The sequence below is a fragment of the Chlorocebus sabaeus genome, chromosome 20 (genome assembly GCF_047675955.1).
Source record: "Chlorocebus sabaeus isolate Y175 chromosome 20, mChlSab1.0.hap1, whole genome shotgun sequence".
Classification (NCBI taxonomy): Eukaryota; Metazoa; Chordata; class Mammalia; order Primates; family Cercopithecidae; genus Chlorocebus; species Chlorocebus sabaeus.
Genome location: NC_132923.1, coordinates 110,710,052 through 110,719,717, shown reverse-complemented (window position 1 = coordinate 110,719,717; position 9,666 = coordinate 110,710,052).

Sequence of the window (9,666 nt, the reverse complement as noted above, 5' to 3'; positions counted from 1 at the left end):
ACTAAAAGAAACATAGTGAGGAGCACAGGGTTTCCGTGAGGGAAGTCAGGGCTCAGTTGCTAAGGACGTGGAGGGAGTAGATAGGGCAGGAGGAAGCCTTCTTGGCTGAGGCTAAAAAGGGGAAGTGGGTGGGAGTCAAGGAGAGATAGAGGTCACTTCTCTTCCAGTGAGGATGGGAAGAACCAGACCACACCTGTGACTCTCCATATGGCTCCCATCCCTGGCCCCTCCCCCAGCCATGCCCCAAAGTGGGACTGGAGAAGAGTGACAGTTACTTAATGACCCTGAGTCCCGCTAGCTCTTCTGGGCAGCCTATGGTCACTGGGGGGCCAAAGGGGACTGAAGCCAAAGTCCAAGTTATTGATCTCTGGCCCCAAAGGTCAGTTTCAGGGGCAGAGGGAGTGGTGTTGCCATGGTGGGAGCCTCGAGGGACCCCACAACAGAGGGGTTGTGCTGCAGTCCAGTTTTCACGTCTGCATCCTTGGTGCCCCATCCTTGGTGATCCTACACACACACACACATAGCCCTCCATCCTGTCTTGCTTGAAATTTCTGCCTGATGGGATGTCTCAGAATAGACTCTTGGGTGTCCAGCCTTTGGGGTGTCTAGGGAGTATAAAAGGAGAGCCTGAGATGGAATTATTTGTTTACTACTCTACCCCCATCCCCAAGACAAAGCCCTGGGAGTCTATGAACTCATTGGTGAATGCCATTAAAAAAAACCACCAATCTGGTTGTCAGGAAGAAAGGATGGCCACAATTTTTGCTGTGTTGCCTTGACAAAGCATTTACCTTCTATGAGTCTTAGTTCTCTTATCTATAAATGAAGGGATTGAATCAGATGAGCTCTAAGTTCCCTTTCGGATAAGTGATCTAAGATTCTAAGGAATTAGTGGGGACAGGGCTGATAGTAGGGGTTAGGAGTAGGAACTAGGTTGGGTTAAGGAGATGGTAAAAACAAATTCTTGCACTTGGAAATAAAATCTGCATTCTAATTTTGGCCATTATTAACTGTGGAAACAGGGGCAAGCCATGCATTTATTCATTCAACAAATATTAAATAAGCAATTATGTTATGCCAAGCTTTGTGCTGCGTACTGATACAATGAACAAAACAGACATAGTCCCTGGCTTACAGGGTTTACATTCTAGTGGTCAGTGGGAGAGAAAGACAAATAAGCAAATATATATAATACGGTGGGACAAATGCTGTCATAGATGTGCAGAGTACTATAAAAAATGGGAAAGGGGGCCAGGGGCTGTGGCTCACACTTGTAATCCCAGCAATTTTGGGAGGCCGAGGCAGGTGGATCACCTGAGGTCAGGAGTTCGAGACTAGCCTGACCAACATGGTGAAACCCCATCTCTACTAAAAATACAAAAATTAGCCAGGCATGGTGGCGGGCGCCTATAATCCCAGCTACTTTGGAGGCTGAGGCAAGAAAATTGCTTGAACCCAGGAAGTAGAGGTTGCAGTGAGCTGGTAACACACCACCGCACTCCAGCCTAGGTGACAGAGCTAGCCTCTATCTAAAAAAAAATTTAAAAAAAAAAAAAAATGGGAAAGGGGCTGGGAGCTATGGCTCACACTTGTAATCCCAGTGTTTTGGGAGGCAGGAGGATTGGTTGAGGCCAGCCATTATTCAAGGCCAACGTGGACAACATAAGAAGACCTCATCTTTATAAAAATATGTTTTTAATTTACAAAAAGAGAATGGGCCTGGACACGGTGGCTCATGCCTGTAATCCCAGCACTTTGGGAGACCAAGGCATACAGATCACGAGGTCAGGAGATCGAGACCATCCTAGCTACAGTGAAACCCCGACTCTACTAAAAATACAAAATATTAGCCGGGCATGGTGGCAGGCGTTGATAGTCCCAGCTACTCAGGAGGCTGAGGCAGGAGAACAGCGTGAACCCAGGAGGTGGAGCTTGCAGTGAGCCGAGATTGTGTCACTGCACTCCAGCCTAGGTGACAGAGCGAGACTCCGTCTCAAAAAAAAAAAAAAAAGAGAGAATGGGGTGAGGCACAGTGGCTCACGCCTGTAGTCCCAGCACTTTGGGAGTCCGAGGCAGATAGATCCCAAGGTCAAGAGTTTGAGACCAACCTGGCAAACATAGTGAAACCCCATGTCCACTAAAAATACAAAAATTAGTTGGGTGTGGTGGTACGTGCCTGTAATGCCAGCTACTTGGGAGGTTGAGGTAGGAGAATTGCTTGAACATGGGAGGTAGAGGTTGCAGTGAGCTGAGATCCTGCCGCTGCACTCCTGCCTGGGCGACAGAGCAAGACCCCATCTGGAAAAAAAAAGAAAAGAAAAGAAAATGAGGTGGCTGAGCGCGGTAGTTTATGCCTGTAATCCCAGCACTTTGGGAGACTGAAGCGGGCAGATCACCTGAGGTCAGGAGTTTGAGACCAGCCTGGCCAACATGGTGAAACCCCTTCTCTGCTAAAAATAGAAAAATTACCCGGGCAGTAGTGGCACGCACCTGTAATCCCAGTTTATCAGGAGGCTAAAGCAAGAGAATGGCTTGATCCTGGGAAGCAGAGGTTGCGGTGAGCCAAGATCACACCAGTGCACTCCAGTCTGGGTGACAGAGTGAGGCCCTGTCTCAGAATATTAATAATAATAATAATAAAATAAAGAAAATGAGACCCGGTGCGGCGGCCTATGCCTGTAATCCCAGCACTTTGGGAGGTTGCGGCAGGCAAATCACTTGAGGCCAGGAGTTCAAGACCAGCCTTGCCAACATGGTGAAACCCCATCTCTACTAAAAATACAAAAATTAGCCAGGCGTGGTGGCACATGCCTGCAATGCCAGCTACTTGGGAGGCTGAGATGGGAGGATTGCTTGAACCCAGGAGGCAGAGGCTGCAGTGAGCCGTGATTGTGCCACTGCCCTCCAGCCTGGGAGACAGAGCAAGACTGTGTCTCAAAAATAAAAAGAAAAGAGAATTAATAGTGATCAGCAAAGTGAAAATAAGGGAAATGGTGCTTCAGGCAGAGGGGTAATCATGGGGAAACCCTCAGGAGAAAGACAGTCAAGCTATTGGAGGCCCTAGAGTATGCATTGTGACAGAAGTGAGAAGGGGAAGGACAAGGAGTACAGTCGGCAGTAAGGCTGGTACTGGGGGCAGAGATCTGCCTCATCTGCAAAAATTCGATAACAATGTGCCCACCTCATCTCCCTCTTTTTCTGGCTGCCTTGTTTTCCAGGGTCTAGTGATATAATGAATGGGAAAATACTTTGTGGTCTGAAAAGCACTGTACAAAGTAGTACACAGACACTAAAAAAGAGCTGTGGATCGGGCCAGGTGCAGTGGCTCACACCTATAATCCCAGCACTTTGGGAGGCCAGGGCGGATCACGAGGTCAGGAGATCGAGACCATCCTGGCTAACATGGTGAAACCCCCTCTAGACTAGAAAAAAAAAAAAAAGGCCAGATGTGGTGACCGGCGCCTGTAGTCCCAGCTACTCCAGAGGCTGAAGCAGGAGAATGGCGTGAACCCGGGAGGCGGAGCTTGCAGTGAGCTGAGATCCTGCCACCGCACTCCAGCCTGGGCGACAGAGCGAGACTCCATCTCAAAAAAATAAAAAAATAAAATAAATAAAAAATAAAAAAATAAAAAAAAGAAGAAAGAAAAATAAAAAGAGCTGTGGATCACTGAGGATCAAGTTGGGTAAATCTGGCTTTGGGCTAACTTCTGGAAAAAGAGTGAAAAATTAACCAAAATTGAGACATTGAGCCTTTAAAAAACTTAGGTCACAAAACTAGAGAAGATGGAGTTTGAACAGAAAACATGACAACAGAGTCTTTGCAAAAGAGGAAGGGGACTTGTTCTAAGGACCCCAGTGGATAGAAGCTATAGAGACTAGGTTGAATTCAATGGAAAAAATAACTTCTTTTATTTATTTATTTCTTTATTTATTTGAGGTGGAGTCTTGCTCTGTTGTCCAGGCTGGAGGGCAGTGGCACAACTGGGGCTCACTGCAACCTCCGCCTCCTGGGTTCAAGCAATTCTCCTGCCTCAGCCTCCCCAGTAGCTGGGATTACAAGCATGTGCCACCACGTCTGGCTAATTTTTTAATTTTATTTTATTTTTTATTTTTAGTAGATATGAGGTTTCACCATGTTGCCCAGGCTGGTCTCGAATTCCTGACCTCAGGCAATCCTCCCGCCTCGGCCTCTCAAAGTGCTGGGATTACAGGTGTGAGCCACTGCGCCGGGCCAGAAGAAATAACTTTCTAACCATCCCAACTATCTGTGGATGGGCAAGGCATTCACAGCAGTAAGTTCCCTGTTGCTAGAAGTTTGCAAGCTGATATGGACAATGGTTGGTGTCAAGCTTGGAGTATGGGAGAGGGTCGGCTGATTTGCAAGGTCTATTTGACTTTGAGAGTCTTAGAATCAAGGATCTTGGAATGTCCATTCCCTTTGTTCCATTCCCTCTCCTTTAATAGAACAGGAGTGGAGGCTCTTTTCAGAACCTCACAGTGCTGCTTGCATTCAGGAGAGGCTGGAATGAAAAATGGACAGCTCCATGCATCTGCCTTTCTGTCATCCTTCCTCCATCATGGCAGGGACCCAGTGGTAAGGAGAGGAAAGAGAGGAAAGGGACAGACTCCTATCATTTGGAGGCCTTGAGTCCGGCATGGCTTATATAGAGTTTGGTGTCATCTCAGATGCTATTGCTGAAATGCAGTGTACCCTAGTGGTTAGGAGCATGAACTGCAGCATGGGACTGACCTGCATGGGCCACTTCCCGTCAGTTACCATGAGCAAATTGTTTAATCTCTGAGCCTCTGCTTTCTCTTTTTTTTTTTTTTTTTTTTTTTTTTTTTTTTTTTTTTTTTGAGACGGAGTCTCGCTCTGTCGCCCAGGCTGGAGTGCTGGAGTGCAATGGCATGATCTCGGCTCACTGCAAGCTCCGCCTCCCGGGTTCACGCCATCTTCCTGCCTCAGCCTCCCGAGTAGTTGGGACTACAGGTGCCCGCCACCACATCCGGGTAATTTTACAGGCGCCCGCCACCACACCCGGCTAAGTTTTTTATATTTTTTAGTAGAGACGGGGTTTCACCGTGTTAGCCGGGATGGTCTCGATCTCTTGACCTCGTGATCCGCCCGTTTCGGCCTCCCAAAGTGCTGGGATTACAGGCGTGAGCCACTGCACCCGGCCTGCTTTCTCATTTTAAAAATGGAGACAATAGGCCGGGCAGGGTGGCTCACACCTGTAATCCCAACACTTTGGGAGGCTGAGGCAGGCGGATCACCTGAGGTTGGGAGTTCGAGACCAGCCTGAACAACATGGAGAAATCTTGTTTCTACTAAAACACAAAATTAGCCAGGTGTGGCAGCACAAGCCGGTAATCCCAGCTACTCCATAGGCTGAGGCAGAAGAATTGCTTGAACCCAGGAGGCGGAGGTTGCGGTGAGCTGAGATCATGCCATTGCACTCCAGCCTGGGCAACAAGAGTGAAACTCCATCTCAATATAAGATAAGATAAAATAAAATAAAGTAAAATAAAAAAGGAGACAATAATTCCCACATTGGGAAGTTTTGCGGGGGGATTACATGAGCTAAGGTAGGGCCTAGGTTCAATGTCTGTCACATAGTAGGCAGTCATACATTTTAGCTGTTAACATGCTGAAAACATTTACATTAGCCTACAGTTGGGCACAATCATCAAACACGGTGCCCATTTTATAATAAAGTGTTGACTACCTCACATAAGTTATTGAATACAGTACTGAAAGTGAAAAATGGAATGATTGTATGGGTACTCAAAGTACAGTTTCTACTGAATATGTATCATTTTTGCTCCATCATAAAGCCAAAAAATGGTAGATTAAACCATCATAAGTCAGAGACTATCTGTATTTTATTGTTGTCACTTGCTGGGGAAATTTGAAGAAGTTATTCAAACACTGAACTTCAGTTTTCTCTTCTCTTAAATGGGAAGAGTAACACCTATGTCACAGGATAGTTGGAGGAAGCTGTGTCCAGCACATAGCAGAAGTTGACAGATGTTATTTTCTATGCTATTTATTTGAGACAGGGTCTCACTTTGTCACCCAGGCTGGAGTGCAGTGGTGCTGTCTCGGCTTACTGCAACCTTCACTCCCCCGGGCTCAGAGATCCTCCCACCTCAGCCTCCTGAGTAGCAGGAACTATAGGCATGTGCCACCACACCTGGTTAATTTTTAATTTTTTGTAGAGACAAGGTTTCCCCATCTTGCCAGGGCTGATCTCAAACTCCTGGGCTCAAGTGATCTGCCTTCCTGGGCCTTCCAAAGGGTTGTAATTATAGGCGTGAGCCACTGCACCCAGCCCACAAATGTTATTTTCTCTTTTTTTCTTTAAGACGGAGTCTCACTCTGTCGCCCAGGCTGGAGTGCAGTGGCATGATCCCGGCTCCCTGCAAGCTCCGCCTCCCATGTTCACGCCATTCTCCTGCCTCAGTCTTCCGAGTACCTAGGACTACAGGTGCCCACCACCACTCCCGGCTATTTTTTTTTTTTTCCTATTTTTAGTACAGACGGGTTTCCACCGTGTTAGCCAGGATGGTCGTGATCTCCTGACCTCAAGATCTGCCCTCCTCGGCCTCCCAAAGTGCTAGGATGACAGGTGTCAGCCACTGGGCGTGGCCACAAATGTTATTTTCTGTCTTTCTTTTTTTTTTTTTTTTTTTTTTTTTTTGAGACGGAGTCTCGCGTGCAGTGGCCGGATCTCAGCTCACTGCGAGCTCGGCCTCCCGGGTTTATGCCTTTCTCCTGCCTGAAGTCCCGAGCAGCTGGGACTTCAGGCGCCTGCCACCTCGCCTGGCTAGTTTTTTGTATTTTTTAGTGAAGACAGGGTTTCACCGTGTTAGCCAGGATGGTCTCGATCTCCTGACCTCGTGATCCGCCCGTCTCGGCCTCCCAAATTGCTGAGATTACAGGCTTAAGCCACCGCGCCCGGCCACAAATATTATTTTCAATCCTTACTCTAAAAGAAGAAAGGATGGCGGGGGATGGGGGACTGGGGGAGGGATAGCATTAGGACAAACACCTAATGTAAATGACGAGTTGATGGGTGCAGCAAACCAACATGGCACATGTATACCTATGTAACAAACCTGCACATTGTGCAAATGTACCCTAAAACTTAAAGTATAATAAAAAAATAAAAAAAGAAGAAGAAAGGATGGGAGTCAGGGGTACTTTGACAACTTTTGTCCTGTTCTCCATCTGTAAATGTCACAAATGCAGTGAGCACCAAGAGAGTATAAAGATCATAAATCCATTCTTCCGTTTGACAGATGGGAAACTGATGCCCAGAGAGAAAGAGATTTGCTCAAGGCCCCACACAGTGAGTTAGTGACAAAGCTGGGATTGGAAACCAGAACTTTCTTACCATACCATACCATTCTATCTCTATTATTGACAAAATGTTGAATGAATGTATCATTGAAGATTGAATGAATGGAGTGAAGGTCTCTATATATGTTCCCAGGGACGTGGAGGATTTGCTGATGTGGGGACCAAACTTTGCAGCAGTTGTTCCTCAGACAAGCTGTTCTGGTGCAATCACTACTCACCGTATACTTGAACTCCTGGACTCATGTGACCCTCCCACCTTAGCCTCCTGAGTAGCTGGCACTACAAGCACATGCCACCATGCCCAGCTAATTTTTGTGTTTTTTTGTAGAGATGGGATTTTGCCATGTTGCCCAGGCTGATCTGGAACTCCTGGGCTCAAGTGATCCGCCTGTCTCAGCCTCCCAAATTGCTAGGATTACAGGTATGAGCCATCATACCCGGCCACAAGCTGTTCTTATAAGCCTCCCTGCTTTGGTTTCAACTGTTCTTTTACTCTGGAATGCCCTGCCCACTCTGGCTTTTAAAATCGTATACAAGGTCTAACCCAATGCCACCTCCTCTATGAAGCCTCCCATAACATATCCCATGTGTTAGCTTTCATTGGTTCCATAGTACGCTGTTATGTCCCAGCCACAATCTGATGCATTTGTCTAGTTATATATCTGTCTTCTCCACTAGTTTTCTCCCAACCAAACAGACAGGGAGAGATGTGAATTTTTTAATTTTTGATTTTATTACTATTATTATTTTATAGAGACAGGGTCTCCCTGTGTTGCCCATGCTGGTGTCAAACTCCTGGGCTCAAGGGATCCTCCTGCCTCATCCTCCCAAAATGCTAGGATTAGAGGCATGAGCCACCATGCCCTGCCAGAAACATCAATTCGAATCTACATTCTCTGATTGAAAGGAGTATACAAGGAGGCCAGAAACCTAGTTCTTGTTATTTACTATCTGTGGCACCTTGAACAAATTACTTGTATTTTAGATCTTGTTTTCACATTTACAAAATGGAATGGATGAAAGACAAAGTCTGCAAATACTAACTCCTAAACCTCTTTTTCTCTCTCTCTCTCTCTCTCTTTTTTTTTTTTTTTTTTTTTTTTTGAAGGATAAGGTCTCACTCTGTTGCCTAGGGGGAATGCATCACACCTCACAGTAACCTCGAACTCTTGGCCTCAAGGGATCCTCCCACTCCCACTTTGGCCCCCAAAGTGCTGTGATTACAGGCATGAGTCACCCACTCGGCCTGCTTAAGCCTCTTTTTTATTTTTATTTTTGAGACGGGGTCTTGCTCTATCACCCAGGCTGGCGTCGTGCAGTGGTACAATCTTGGCTCACTGCAATCTCTGCCTCCCAAGTTCAAGCGATTCTCCTGCCTCAGCCTCCTGAGTAGCTGGGACTACAGGTGCCCACCACCACACCTGGCTAATTTTTGTATTTATAGTAGAGACAGGGTTTTACCATGTTGGCCAGGCTGGTCTCGAACTCCTGACCTCAGGTGATCCACCTGTCTCGGCCTCCCAAAGTGCTGGGATTACAGGTGTGAGTCACCGCACCTGGCCACCTAAGCCTCTTCTAATGGAAGTATAGATTATTGACTCTGAGTGCTCATTCTAGAGTCAACCTACTAGACTTTGAATCCTGACTATCACTTACTCTGTGACTTTGAGTAAGCTACTTAACCCCTCTGTGCCTCATCTTTACCTGTAAAATGAGAATAGTAACCATGCCTGTCTCATAAGAGTTGTGAGGATTCGAACAGATAAATTATATATAAAGCACTTATCACAGTACCTGGTGCCCATGGTGAGCCTTTGAAAAGAGTAAGCTCTCATTATTTTTTGTTATTTTTATTCTACTAACCCTGGGTTCACAGCTTCAGAATCTAGAAAAGACATCTCCAACTTTAATGTCCTCAAAGCAAGGTGAGAGTCTGTCTTCATTCTAGGAGAGGTCTGCCGAGCAGAGTGATGAAGAGCATGGATCTGAAACCATCCAAAAGTAGTGGCAAAATAACAACATGCTCAGACATGTGGGATACAGAAATTGTACTCCCATTCACCCTTTCCTGAGCAATTACTTGAAGATGTACTTCTCAAGTGTGAAAAAAAGAAATATGTTGACATGAGATCCAGAAAACACTGTCTCCAACCTGGAAAGCAGTGAGAAGGAAGTGCTAAGGTGACTGCTGGAAAGCAGGCCCAGAGAGCATCCAAAATGGAGGGGGTTCTGGGAAAAAGGACTTAATGGAAAACATAATATGATGGAGGCTTTCAAAACAACAGAGGGAGGCCAGGTGTGGT